Source organism: Chiloscyllium punctatum, chromosome 35 (assembly GCF_047496795.1).
Source record: "Chiloscyllium punctatum isolate Juve2018m chromosome 35, sChiPun1.3, whole genome shotgun sequence".
NCBI lineage: Eukaryota > Metazoa > Chordata > Chondrichthyes > Orectolobiformes > Hemiscylliidae > Chiloscyllium > Chiloscyllium punctatum.
In genome coordinates this window covers 22,949,871-22,964,923 of record NC_092773.1, presented here as the reverse complement: position 1 = coordinate 22,964,923, position 15,053 = coordinate 22,949,871, and the positions used below count along the sequence as shown (strand labels likewise).

The 15,053-nt window shown below is 46.6% G+C and overlaps 1 long non-coding RNA gene across 1 annotated transcript; it reads left to right on the top strand.

Moving 5' to 3' along the window:
- Positions 1 to 575: 575 nt before the first annotated feature.
- Positions 576 to 5,153, top strand: LOC140459838 (uncharacterized). The gene is made up of 3 exons (XR_011953880.1): positions 576 to 660; positions 2,861 to 2,971; positions 5,053 to 5,153. It is a non-coding gene; the product is annotated as an uncharacterized lncRNA (long non-coding RNA).
- The last annotated feature ends 9,900 nt before the right edge of the window (positions 5,154 to 15,053 follow it).

Genomic DNA, 15,053 nt, shown 5'->3' with positions numbered 1-15,053 from the left:
GACATGGAGTGGAGTCAATGGTGGAGTCACAGGTGGATAGGAGAGTGAAGGAGCCGTTGGTCGTGCTTGCCTTTACTGGTCAGAGCATCGAGTTGGGAGGTCATGTTGCATCTGTACAGGACGTTGGTTGGGCCGCTTTTGGAACACCGCGTTCAATCCTGCTCTCCCTGCTACGGGAAGGACATTGCTAAACGTGGAAGGGCGCAGTCAGCGATTGACCAGGACTGAAGGGTTTGAGCTGTAGGGAGAGGCCAGGGCTGTTTTCCCTGGAGCATCGGAGGCTGAGGGGTGACCTTATAGAGGTTTATAACATCATGAGGGGACATGGATGGGGTAAGTAGACAAGGTCTTTTCCCCTGGGGTCAGGGAGTCCAGAACTAGAGGGGCATAGGTTTAGGGTGAGAGGGGAAAGGTATAAAAGGGACCCAAGGGGCAACTTTTTCACACAGAGGGTGGTATGTGTGCGGAATGAGGTGGTGGGTGGGCCAGGGACAATGTGAGCCTCTGGATGTAACCTGCTGACTTTTTCATCCTGCCCATAACACCTCCCACCGCCTCTCTCCTCCATCTTGCTTCCGACAGTGCAAGAATCTTCTCAATTCTCACCCAAAGGAAGTCACAAAGGCGGTGGAGATGCCCAAATCTTACGACCTGTGTGGGGTGAGTGTCTCGGGGTGAGCGCCTTCCAACCCGCATATACGTCAGGGAGCGAGAAACAGGGGTCGAGCTGTTCGGGGGTCTAGCCCAAGGCGAGCGGGCCAAATGGCCTCCTCCTGCCCTCTGCTGCTTGGCATTGAGGGGAGTGACGGAGCGTTTGGCCTGGAGGCCTTCATGATCAGACGGGGAGAGGGAGTCCCGTTACCTGTTCAGTCGGTCTCATCCGGTCAACGGACGCAACACAGCCTGAAAAGGAGGCCTCAGCAGTGAGACATTCCTACACACACACACACACACACACACGCACACACAGGCACACGCACACAGGCACACACACACACACAGGCACACGCACACACACAGGCACACACACACACACAGGCACACGCACACACACAGGCACACACACACACACAGGCACACGCACACACACAGGCACACACACACACACAGGCACACGCACACACACACGCACACACACACAGGCACAGGCACACACACACACAGGCACACGCACACACACACACAGGCACACACACACAGGCACACGCACACACACACACAGGCACACACACACAGGCACACACACACGCACACACACACACAGGCGCACACACACACACACATACACACACACAGGCACACACACACACACACACAGGCACACATACACGCACACACACACACAGGCACACGCACACACACAGGCACACACACACTCACAGGCAGACGCGCGCACACACACATGCGCACACACAGATGCACGCAGATGCGCACACATACATGCAGACACACACACGCAGTCGCGCGCACACACGCATGCAGACACACACACATACATGTGCACGCACACACATACATGTAGTCGCGCGCACACATGCAGACACGCACACATGCACACGCAGATGTGCGCACACACACACACACATGCAGATGCACACACACATACACACGCATGCACACACACGTGCGCTAACACACACGCAGATGCACACACGCGCACATATACACATGCAGATGCACGCACATACACACGCAGACACATACACACACGTGGACACACACACGTGGACACACACACAAAGTTGGATGTAGAGGTTAGAAACATACTCCCAATATGGATCGGTGCGGGAGGGGCACCGTGTCACTTTGTCAGTTTGACATCTGAGGTAGATTGCCCCACCCAAGTCAATGATGAGGCTTAAAGGCACGACTAGGCCGCAAATCAGCCTGAGGGGTCTGGGGGCTGAATGGTCTCATCCTGGTGCCACATTCTTTTCGGAGATAAAGAGTTGGCGCTACTCCCAGTGGGACGGGAGGGGTGAGGGGGGTAACCTTTAAAGGCCCAAGCGGTCGATAGAAGGTCGAAGTGAGGCGAATCCTTTGACGAGAAGATCCGTTTGAAGATGAACAACGGTAGCACATCGGAGCCAGAGTAGTCAAGCTGGTCTCTCTGAACCATTCAGTAGGGTCATGGCTGACCTTCCTGAAGGCCCCAGTCCCACTTACTCCACCCTCTCAATTCCTTCAACGCTCGGAAAGCTGCCTTGGCCTTCAAAACATTCAACGAGGCATTGCCGCGGATTCACAATCCTTTCGGTGAAGAGATTTCTCCTCAGCTCGGTCCTAAACCCGCTCCCCTCCACCCATATTTCGAGGCAATGCCTCCCCTAGTTACGCCTGCCAGTGGGAACGACCTTTGACCTTGTCTACTCCCCTCGCCATTGTTACTAAGCTCGGCGACATTGCAAACTCCAGTGTCGGTGGGAAATGTTCCCCTTTCCCTCTTGATTCCCCGCAACCCAACCCTCTGGGATCTGAGGATGCCCAGTGATATTACACCACTGGAAGTGTAGTCCCTGTTACCCATGGTTCCTAGCAAATAGGACCAACACTGGACTCCATCCGCCAGGCACCCTCCCTCAACCTCCGAGTGCTCCGCACGCGTTGTTCTCCGACGTTGCCAGTAGGGGGATCCAAACATCGTTAAACGTCAAACGAAGGGGAGGGGGCCGCTGGTTCGCTCCCCTTCCATGGGTGACGGTCAATGCTTGGCATATTGGGTGGCGACAATGGCCCATGCCAACTCGGTCGGGCCGAGCCCTGGACATCACGCGCCACGGGTGGGCATCGCTCTGCCGGGTGGGCGCGGCTCCTTCTGGAACCTTCTCCGCATTGATTTCCGCCTCTTGTGCCCCTTCAGGAGCTGGATGCCTGCGTGAGGCTGCATTCGGTCATGCCGCTGGGGAGGAACGAGTGCACCTGGGGGCCCGCGCACTGGTGTTCGTCTCGGGCCGTCGCTGCCAAGTGTAAGGTGAGCCCACTACCCCCCCCCCCCGTGGGGTGCCAACCGGGTGCCAGCCCCGAGGGGAATCTGGGCACTCTTTCCAGCCGCGGAGGGTTACAGAAGGCCAGAGTGACATCGCTGCGTCTGTTGTCCAACCCCTTCTCCGCCCACCCCCCCCAGATCTTTCTGCCCCTCTCCCCCCTGCTATAACCTGACTCAGTGTCTCCCATCAGTGAGACAGCGATAACCCCTAGACGGGTTGGGCAGGGGGTGAGGGAACATCAGGTTGGCACGAAGGCAGGAGCTGAGTGGGATCTCGACTGGGAATAACAGTCGGGAAGTGGCGTGTGGGGGTGTGGCGGGGGTGGGGGGAGTCTTCATCTGTCAAGCCAGCCTCCGGGGTTCGGTTGGGGGGGGATAACACGGACAGTCAACGGGACGTCAGCCTTTATTTCGGAGGGGGACAGGGACGTAGGAGTGAAGCTGGTTCAGCTAAAAGCACACTAGGCCCCGGCTGGAATGCGGCGAGGGGACTTGAGGCTCTGGGGCCACGTATCCAAGCAGAGATAGATTGTGAGGCCTGGGGAAAGTCCGCTTGGCTGATCCCGGGGACTGTTTCGTGAGGTGGGGTTGGGTAGGCCGGAGCCTGTACTCATTTAGGGGTGACCTTAATTGAATTGAATTTATTGTCCTGTGTACCGAGACACAGTGAAAAGCTTTGTTTTGCACACAATACAGGCAGATCACAGAGTTAAGGAGCATAGATGAGTAAATAATAGGTAAACAGCAGCAAAAACACAGGTCCAGGCGAATGTTAAGGGTTTGTGAGTCCATTCAGTGTTCTACCAACAGTAGGGTAGAAACTGTTCCTAAACCAGCTGGTGTGTGTGTGTGTGTGTGTGTTCAGGCTTCTGTAGCTTCTCCCCCCGATGGTAGAGGTTGGAGAAAAACATTGCCAGGATGGGATGGAGCTTTGAGAATGCTGGCGGCCTTTTCCCTGACCGCGGGCCTGGTAGATGGATTCTATCGATGGGAGGTTGGCCTTTGTGATTGTCCGGGCCGAGTTCACCCCCTCTCTCTGTAACCGTCTCCGATCTGGAATGGGTACACAGTTGCCGTACCAGGTCGCGATACATCCAGACAGAACACTCTCGATGGCGCACCTATAAAAGTTGGCAAGGGTATTCACCAAATTTCCTCAGCTGCCTGAGGGAGGAGACGTTGTTGGGCCTGTGGAACTAGTGCGTCCACATGAAGAGTCCAAGAAAGCTTGTTGTGGATGACCCACTCCCAGGAGCTTGACCCTCTCCACTCGTTCCACCTCTGTGCTGTTAATGTGTAGGGGGCGGGGGACTGTATCTGTGTGTGTGTGACTTTGCGTGTGTGATTGTATCTGTGTGTGTGTGTGACTGTATCTGTGTGTGTGACTGTGCCTGTGTGTGACTGTATCTGTGTGTCTGTGTCTGTGTGACTGTGTTGTGTATGTGTGTGTGTGACTGCATGTCTGTGTGTGTGTGCATCTGTATCTGTGTGTGTTTGTCTGTGTCTGTGTGTGTGTGACTGTGTGTTTGTCTGTGTGTGTGCCTGTGTCGGTGTGTATATGTCTGTGTCTGTGTCTGTGTGTCTGTTTGTGTGCGTGTGTGTGTGTGTGTGCGCGTGTGTGTGAGAGACTGTGTCTGTGTCTGTCTGCGTGTGTGTCTGTGTCTGTGTGTGACTATGTCTGCGTGTCTGTGTGTGTCTGTGTGTGTCTGTGTGTCTGTGTGACTGTGTCTGTGTGTCTGTGTCTGTGTGACTGTGTCTGTGTCTGTGTGACTGTGTCTGTGTCTGTGTGTGTCTGTGTGACTGTATCTGTGTCTGTGTCTGTGTGTGTGTGTGTGTCTGTGTCTGTGTGACTGTGTCTGTGTCTGTGTCTGTGTGACTGTGTCTGTGTCTGTGTGTGTGAGGCTGTGCGAGGCGATAGGAACACCCCTTTTTACCAAACCCGAATTGCTCTCCTCAATGCTGCCTCTGGTCTATGTGGCTGCCGCACCCCTGCGTCTCACTCGGTGTCCCTCAGATCGACACGATAACCCCCCCCGGCTCACGGTTTGTTCGGTTTTACCTTTCAGATGGTGCAATATTGTGAAGAGAAAGGCTGGAACTAGCTGCTTCCAGCAGGACTGTCCGACAAAGACCTCTCGTCAAATATTCCTGGGAAATAAACTGTGACAGCTTTTTTTTCCTTTGAGCTCTGGCTGTGTCTTATTACTCACTTGAAATCAGGCAGGTTGGGAGGGGACCTGTGCTGGTTTGTCTAGGAGGGTGCTGGATTCGAACCCTCTGTGTTTCGTTGCCCCAGGGCCTCCTGGGCATGATATGCTCCAAGGGACCAGAGCTCAGTAAGAACGGGCTCCGAGAGTTTTATACCATCTGTTTCCGTCGCCACCATCTCTTCCATGCTTGCCTGCTCCAATCCCATGCCCCACTGGCTCCAGCCTAAGAAAGCCCGGCCAGGGTTGACAGTTCGGCGCCCACTAAACCCGCCAGGACCTCCTCCTCACCCCCTTCCTTCCCGCCCCCATCCACAAAGCGGTGAATTCCCCCACGTCCAATCGAATTCTTCCACCTTCTCCCAGAGACTCCCTCCCATGTTGAGTGTGTTTGTGTGTGTGTGTGTGAGTGCATGTGTGAGTACAAGTGTGTGTGTGAGAGTGTATGTGTGTTGAGTGTGTCAGTGTGTGTGTGAGTGTGTGTGTGTGTGTGTGAGTCTGTGTGTGAATGTTGAGTGTATGAGTGTATGTGTGAGAGTGGGTGTGTGATAGTGTATGTGTGTTGAGTATGTCAGTGTGTGTGCGTGTGTGTGTGAGTGTGTGTGTATGTGTATATGTGAGTCTGTGTGCATGAGTGTGAATGTTGAGTGTGTGTTTATGTATGTGATTGTGAGAGAATGTGTGTGTGAGAGTGTGTGTGTGTGAGTGCAAGTGTGTGTGTGAGTGTATGCGTGTTGAGTGTGTCAGTGTGTGTGTGAGTGTGAGTGTATGTGTGAATGTGTGTGTGTGTGAGTCTGTGTGTGAATGTTGAGTGTGTGAGTGCATGTGTGAGAGTGGGTGTGTGAGTGTGTGTTGAGTATGTTAGTGTGTGTGTGTATGTGTGAGTGTGTGTGTATGTGTATATGTGAGTCTGTGTGCGTGAGTGTGAATGTTGAGTGTGTGTTTATGTATGTGATTGTGAGAGAATGTGTGTGTGAGAGAGTGTGTGTGTGTGAGTGTGAGTGTGTGAGAGCTGTGAGTGTGTGTGTGAGTGTGTGTGTGATAGTGTGTGTGTGTGTGTGATAGTGTGTGTGTGTGTGTGTGAGTTAGTGTGTGTGTGTGTGTGATAGTGTGTGTGTGTGTGAGTATGTGTGAGTGTGTGTGTGAGTGTGTGTGTGTGAGTGTGTGTGTGTGTGTGACAGTGAGTGTGTGTCACTCCAATAGACAGATGGACAATCCCTGTCCCCACTCACCCAGGTCTGTCCGTTGTGAACATAGCAGGGAGTCACGGTACACTCACCGCCCAGGAATTCAACGCCAACGTTGCCACGGAGACATGGGTAATGCCTTCCCTTCGAAGGGTTGGGGGGGGGGTGTGGAAAGGCCGATGTTGGTGGGGGGTGGGGCAACAGTCAAAGGGGAGACAGGAAGGGGTGTGACTTGCAGGAAATGGAAAGCACATTTGCGCAAGAGAGAGGGGACAGCAGAGGGACTGAAGGGAGGAGTGGAGGATTGGTAAGGAGAGAGGGAGAGAAAGAGAGAGAAAGAGTCCCGTTTGGATTGGGTGCGAATTTCTCTGGGGCGGTGGAGCAGGGGGAGGAGTGTGGGAGCCTAAGATTGGCTCAGGTCTTGCTTGCGCCAGCCTTGCCAACCAAGCAGGGTGTGCCCGACAGGCTTGGCGCCATTCCGCAGCTCGCTCCCGGATCTGTGGCTGGGCCTGGGTGGAGGAAGGTGACTGACCCCTTGACACTGGCATCTGGGGGGGGGGGGGGGCGGGCACCTTGCCTGTGCTGGGAGAGCTGGCACCGTGGGAGGGTACTTCGTGTGCCCATTAGCATCGCTGACGGGGATGGGACTCAGGCGGAGAGCAAAGAGACTTTGAGCCCGTAGCCCAAGCCCTGAGTTGCTTGAACCAGCATGAAGAAACCACAATGAGCCCTGTCCCAGTATCAGGAGGGTCAGCAGCTCCTTAGCACTGCACCCTACAGCGTCGGGATGGGATCAAAACCCGATGGATACCAAAAGCTGGGACGAAACACATATAGACTTCAAGAAAATTGAGCCACGTACGCAGTCAACATGGCTTCATCAAGGGACAGGGCTTGCCTGACTTACCTCAGGAGAGAATTGACGAGGAGGCACTCGCAGCCAGTTGGATAATTCCGCCGATGTTGGATATTTGGCCTTCCAGAAAACATTTGGTCCGTTGTCCTCTGAAGGGGGCCAGGCAAGTGAGAGATGTGGTGAAGAAGACTTATGGGATCCACGGGTTTCTAAGTGAAGTCTCAAAGCAAGGAAGTGAGGGGAATTGTCCACAAACCATTGGTCAGACCATTGGTGATGCATGAATGATTGCATGTATAATGATTACATGATTGAACAAATGATGGAATGAAGATTCAGTGATTGATTGAATTAATGACTGAATGCTTGAGTGAATGAATGACTGGATGATGAATCAATGATTATTTGACGTAATGAATGAATAGCTCAATGTGTGAATGAATACATGATTGAGGGAATGATGAATGCATGAATGAATGAATGCAGGAATAAATGGTTGATTGATTGAATGAAGGAATGAATGAAAGATGGAATAATCGATTGAATTAATGGGTTGTTGAATGATTGAATCAAAGACTGAATGAAGGAATGAATATTTTACTTACTGAACGAATGAGTGACTTACTGAATGAATGAATCATTCAATGCATGAATGAATGAAGTGATGCACGAATGATAGGATGGCACAATGACTTATTGAATGAATGCATGTATGATGAATGAATAGTTGATGAGCGATTTGATGATAAAATCATTGCTTGATTGAATAGATGATTTAATAGTTGAATTATTGAATTAATAATTGTATGTTTAAAGTATTAAATGATTGACCCAATTAAAGAATCAATAATAGAATGACTCAGTGCTCAAATGAATACATGAATGAAGGAATGAGTAATGAATGAATGATTGTAAGATCGAATTAGTTGATTAATTAATTAACATTTGAAAGTTTGCATGAACGAAAGAATAAATGATTAAATTGTTGAGTGAACGATTGAATTATTAAATGATTGAACCAATGATTGAATGACCAATTGAACAATTTTATAAATGAATGGTTGAATGGATGACTGTATAACTGACTGTTGAATGAACACACAAATGAATGATTGAAAGTTGGAATGAATGCATTTATTAGTGATTCAATGATTCAATGAATGGATGATTTATTTATGTAATGAAAGAATGAATGATTGAATGATTGTTTGAATAGACAAAAGAATGATTTAATGATTCAATTATTGACTTATTAAAAGATAAAACTAATCATGGAATTAATTATAGAATGACTCAATGCTCGAAAGAATACATGAATGAAAGAATGAGTAACTGAATGATTGCATGGATTAATTAATTAATTAACTAACGCTTGAATGTTTGCTTAAATTAAAGAATTAATAATCAAATAATTGGGGGAATAAATGAATTATTGAATGATTATCCCAATGATTAAATGAACGATTGAACAATTGAATGAATGAATGAATGTTTGAATGATTGAATGGATAAATGCTTAACTGACTGTTTGAATAAATGATTGAATGAATAACTAACTGTGTGTGAGATGGAATAAATGAATGCATTAGTGGTTTAATGATTCAATGAATGAATGAAAGATTGAATCAATGAATCCATGACTAGATGACTAAACGTCTTAATGAAGAATTAGATAATGAATAATTGAATGTTTTGCTTAATGAATGAATGAATTAATTATTGATTGAGTGAATGAATGATTTACTTAACGATTGAATGAAGATTGAATTAATAAATGACTGATTGACAGTCCATTGACTGATATTAAGGTCGAATAAATGATTAAATGGAAGATGTATGAATGAGTGAGTGAATGTAAAAATGAATGAATGAAGAAATGATTGAATAATTGAATTACTGAAAAACTAAATGAATGAATGATGGATGGTTTGATTGAATGATTGAATTAATTAATGACTGATTGAACGAATGATTGAAGTATTGAGAAAATATTTGTATCGAGGATTGACTGAAAGATTGAATGCTTTATGTTTGAATGAATCAATGATTGAAAGATTTAATAACTGAATGATTGAATGAACGATTCAATAAATAAATGATTGAACCAATGATAGAATGACTCAATAGTCAAATGCGCATATGAATGAAAGAATGAGTAAGTCAATGAAGGATTGAATGGTTGAATGATTGCATGATCAAATGAACAAATGATTGCATTACAAGGGGGCATAGCTTTAAATTAACGGGGGGTAGATATAGGACTGATGTTCGGGGTAGGTTCTTCACTCAGCGAGTCATAAGTTCATGGAATGCCCTGCCAGTAGCAGTGGTGGACTCTCCCTCTTTATGGGTATTTAAGCGGGCATTGGATAGGTATATGGAGGATAGTGGGTTAGGTGGGCTTTGATCGGCGCAACATCGAGGGCCGAAGGGCCTGTACTGCGCTGTATTCTTCTATGTTCTATGTTCTATGTTAATTAATTAATTAATGTTAGAAAGTTTGCATGAATGAAAGAAGGAATCATTAAATAATTGAGAGAATGATTGAATGAATGTATTAAATCATTGAACCAATTATTAAATAAATGATTGGACAATTGAATGAATGAATTGTTGAAGATTGAATGGATGAATGCATGACTGACTGCTTGAATCAATGATTGAATGAATACATGAATTAATGAATGAATGATTGTAAGATGGAATTAATGCATGCATTAGTGATTCAATGACTGAGTGATAAATCATTTACTTAACAATTGAATGAAGATTAAAAGAATAAATGACTGATTGTCAAACGTTTGAATGACTTAAAGGTTGAATAAATGATTGAATGAAATATCCTCGAATATGTGCATGAATGAATGGATTAGTGATTTATTGAATGAAGGAATGAATGCATGCCTGAATAACTGAATGACTGAATGCATGAATGAATGATATATTTAAAGATTGACTGAATGATTGAATGATTGAATAAATGAGGGAATCAATGACCGAATGAAAGATTGAATGTTTTTATGAGTTACGATGTGAACGTCAAACCCCGCTGCTAATTAAAAAAACACTCAGAAAAGTTCCCCGAACCTCATAATCTGTTAAAGATGTGAGTGAGTGAAAGAAAGCCCTAGATTTCAACTGTTTAAAAAAAAAATTTAGTTCCCTAACTCTAACAGTGAACACTGAACATAAATGATTAACAAACCTGAGCTCTCATTTTCCCAATTCATCACTATCTGACCCAAACTCTTCTAGAATGCTGCTCCAATAACACAACTATTAAAAATTAAATTAACTTATATCTCTCAACATCCTTGCAGTCTCTTATGCCATCTTCCGAATCTGCTGGTTCTTTCTATCCTCCTGAAATTGCTGTCTTTTTTCCTGGGCTTCCTTCCATTTTACTGTGAGCATTTTTAGCTGCAGATTGCTTTGGTACTTTTCAAATAGATGGTGCCTTCTGAGATTGTTCTTTTGTGAGCAAAATGTTTATTGCGTCAGATAGCAGTTGGCTCTGACCATTTTCAAAATGTCCTTCCTTTTTCTGTGCCCAAGGCTTGTGCCCTCTCATCGGTCCGATGCTGTCAATACAATCAAATTCAAATTCAATTGGTTTTTGGCATCCTGAACATAATTTGAATTAATTAGTCACACTCAAATTCGGTTGCCTTAACGTCAAAACATAACTCCAAGCTGATTATTCCATATTATCATTTCTCAATGTGCTCTGCATCTGTCAGCTAGTCACAGACACATGTGCCGTCTCTCAGATCGGAAAAGGGACCTCTCTCACAAAGTGATAATACACGCTTTTGACTTAGTAACAAGTATTTGAATGATTCAATAAGCAAATGACTGAAAGATTGAGTGATTGAATGCATGATTTAATGATTGACTGAATGAACGAATGACTGAATCAATGACTTAATGATCATCTTAATGATGGAATAAATGAATGAATGAATGGATCAATTACTGTTACATTGAATCAATGAATGACTGAATGATTGAATGAATGCTTTAATGACTGAGTGCTTCTTTGAGTTGAATAATTGAATGAATGGATGGATGACTAAATGGTTTATTGATTCAGTGAATGAATGAACAAATGATTGAATGATTATATGAATGAATGGTTAATTGAATGAATGATTGATTGAATCAATGAGTGACTGACTGAATGAATGCTTGATTGAGTGAATGAATCATTGAATGGCTTCATGATTGATTGAATAACTGAATGAATGAATCAATCAATTAATTCTTAATGATGAATGAATTAGTAGTTGAAAACTGAATGCATGAACGAATGAGTGATAGAATGCATGATTGAATGAATGAATCAGTGATTGAAGAATTAAATGAATGAGTGACTGAATGATTGAATGAATGAAACACAGATTGATTGAATGAATAATTGAATGAATAAATGAATAATTTATTGATTGAATAAATGAATGAATAATTTATTGACTGAATGAATGAATAAATAATTTATTGATTGAATGATTGATTAAGTGAATGACTAAATGAAGGAATGAATTATTTAATTGCTCCTCCAGTCGTGCTTTTATTCATTCATTCAGTTACGCTTTGATTCAATCAATCATTCATTCATTTATTGAATCAATAAATCATTTATTCATCTATTCATTCATTTAACTCAATCAATCATTCAGTCATTCAACCATTCAATCAATAATTCAGTAATTGATCCACTCATTCAATCATTCATTCATTCTGTCATTAAAGGATTCATTCCTTCATTTAGTCAATCATTCACTCAACTGTTTGGCCATTCATTATTTCTTTCGATTATTAATGCATTCACTCCATTCAACTTTCAGTCATCCCTCTAATCATGCATTCATTCAATCATCCAGTCTTTCCCTCATTCATTCACTCATTCAATCATTCAGTTTTTCCCTCATTCATTCACTCATTCAATCATTCAGTATTTCCCTCATTCATTCACTCATTCAATCGTTCAGTCTTTCCCTCATTCATTCACTCATTCAGTCATTCAAACATTTGATTTGTATTTCAATCATTCAATGACGGAGACTTAGTTTAGTCAATCAAACAGTCATTCAATCAATCGTTCATCAAATAAATAATTCAAGCATTCTCAGTCCTCCTTTCCATCTTGAAATGTCTGAGATGGAAGACAGAGAGTCGAGTTACCAAGTGTGCCTTCAGCAGGAAGAGCTGGTGGAACGCAAAACCTTGTTTTCGATCAGAATTAGTGACAGGCAGACACAGTCACTGGGAATCACACTTTACAGTCAATGTCCCAGACACCACCATCGTGATACCTGGATACAGCCAGACCCATCAGCAAGACAGACCCAGCAGAGTCAGGGGATACCGTCGGGGGACAAAGTCTTCAACACTGACTGCAGATCTCATGGCTTCAGGTTAAACATGGGCATGGGAAACCTCCTGCTGATTACCACGTACCGTCCTCCCTTGGCTGATGAATCTGCGCTCCTCCATGTTGAACGACGCTTGGATGAAGCACTGAGGCTGGTGGGGGGGGTGCAGAATGTACTCTGGGAGGGCATTTCAATGTCTACCACCAAGAGTGGCTCAGCAGAAGCACTATTGATGCGGCAGGGACTGAGGGAACCAACAAGAAGGCAAAACCCACTTGACCTCATTCTTACCAACCTGCCGGCTGCAGATGCATCTGCTCGTGACAGTATCGGTAAGAGAGACCACCGCACAGTCCTTGTGGAGGCAAAGTCTCGCCTTCACTTTGACAATAACCTGCATCGTGTTGTGTGGTACTGTGCTAAACAGGACAGACTTTGAGCAGATCTGGCAACTCATGAGGTGCTGTGGGCCATTAACAGCAGCAAAATTGGCAACCTTAAGATGTTCAACACCATCCAGGGACAAAGCAGCCCCCCCCCGCTTGATTGTCCCCACCCCCACAAACCCCCACTCCCTCCATCCCCCGACACTCAGTAACAGCAGTGGGTACCATCCACAAGACGCACTGCAGCAACTCCCCCAGGCTCCTCAGACAGCACCTTCCAAACCCTCACGGTCACTTCCATCGGGAAGGACAAGGGGCAGCAGGTACATGGGAACACCACCCCCACCTGCAAGTTCCCCTCCGAGCCCCTCACCGTCCGCGACTCGGAAAAAATCAGCCGTTCCTTCAGTGTCGCTGGGTCAGAATCCTGGGACTCCCTCCCTCAGGGCGCTGTGTGGGGGGGTCCCTACACTACACAGGGTTCAAGATGGCCGCTCACCTTCCCAAGAGAGCGATTAGGGGGAACAGAGCCATTAATGCGGTGCCCAGCCAGGAGTGAATAATAGAAAATACAAAGACTGAATCAACCTCTCCAACCAATTTTGAACCTCTAATGTTGAATGAGGAACACCCCAGTGCTGCCTCATCGTAATCGATACCCCTCGCAGAAATTGTCCTGTGATGCTATTTTGGGTACACACTTTGGTATGTGCAAATATAAAGTGGTGATGGTCCTTCCCCCGCTTGCAGGTGAGACTAGATTGGGTTGGGGTATCTGGGTCAGCATGGATGGGTTGGGCCGAAGGGTCTGTTTCTGTGCTGTACATCTCTATGACTCTATGGCTCTGCTTCCCACTCAGGTTTCAATATTTCTCTTCATGCGGTTTTGCCAGTTCCGCTTACCACCCTGGGGGTGGAGCTCTCGGACTCTTCATGGTGGGCTCATCTAAGGAGTCCTCGCTCGCGATCTCTCTCTCTCTCTCTCGTTTCAGCACTTCCCACACTCCGTCTCCCTCCAAACGCTTGGCTACCCAATCACACACGAGGTCAGGCAGCATCCAAGGAGCAGGAGAATCGACGTTTCGGGCATGAGCCCTTCTTCAGGAATGAGGAAAGTGTGTCCAGCAGGTTAAGGTAAAAGGTAGGGAGGAGGGACTTGGGGGAGGGGCGTTGGAAATGCGATAGGTGGAAGGAGGTCAAGGTGAGGGTGATAGGCCGGAGTGGGGGTGGGGGGCGGAGAGGTCAGGAAGAAGATTGCAGGTTAGGAAGGCGGTGCTGAGTTCGAGCGATTTGACTGAGACAAGGTGGGGGAAGGGGAAATGGGGAAACTGGAGAAATCTGAGTTCATCCCTTGTGGTTGGAGGGTTCCTAGGCGGAAGATGAGGCGTTCTTCCTCCAACCGTCGTGTTGCCATGGTCGGGCGATAGAGGAGTCCAAGGACCTGCATGTCCTTGGTGGGGTGGGAGGGGGAATTGAAGTGTTGAGCCACGGGGCGGTTGGGTTGGTTGGTCCGGGTGTCCCAGAGGTGTTCTCTGAAACGTTCCGCAAGTAGGCGGCCTGTCTCCCCAATATAGAGGAGGCCACATCGGGTGCAGCGGATGCAGTAAATGATGTGTGTGGAGGTGCAGGTGTATTTGTGGCGGATATGGAAGGATCCCTTGGGGCCTTGGAGTGAAGTAAGGTGTGGGCGCAAGTTTTGCATTTCTTGCGGTTGCAGGGAAGGTGCCGGAAGTGGAGGTTGGGTTGGTGGGAGGGAGTCACGGAGGGTGTGGTCTTTTCGGAACACTGATGGGGGAGGGGAGGGAAAGATATTTCTTCCTCCAACCGTCGTGTTGCTATCCAGCAACACATTTTCAGCTCTGATCTCCAGCATCTGCAGTCCTCACCTTCTCCTACCCAATCCCACAGTCGGTGCAGCACTGATTACGGGTGGCAAATCAAATGTAGTGTTGTAGAACAGAGAGAGCTAGAGGTTCGGGTACATGTGTTTGCGTCACAGGTAGACAGGATGGTTAAGAAAGCGTTGAGCACACTTGCTGAAGTGTTGGGATGTCAT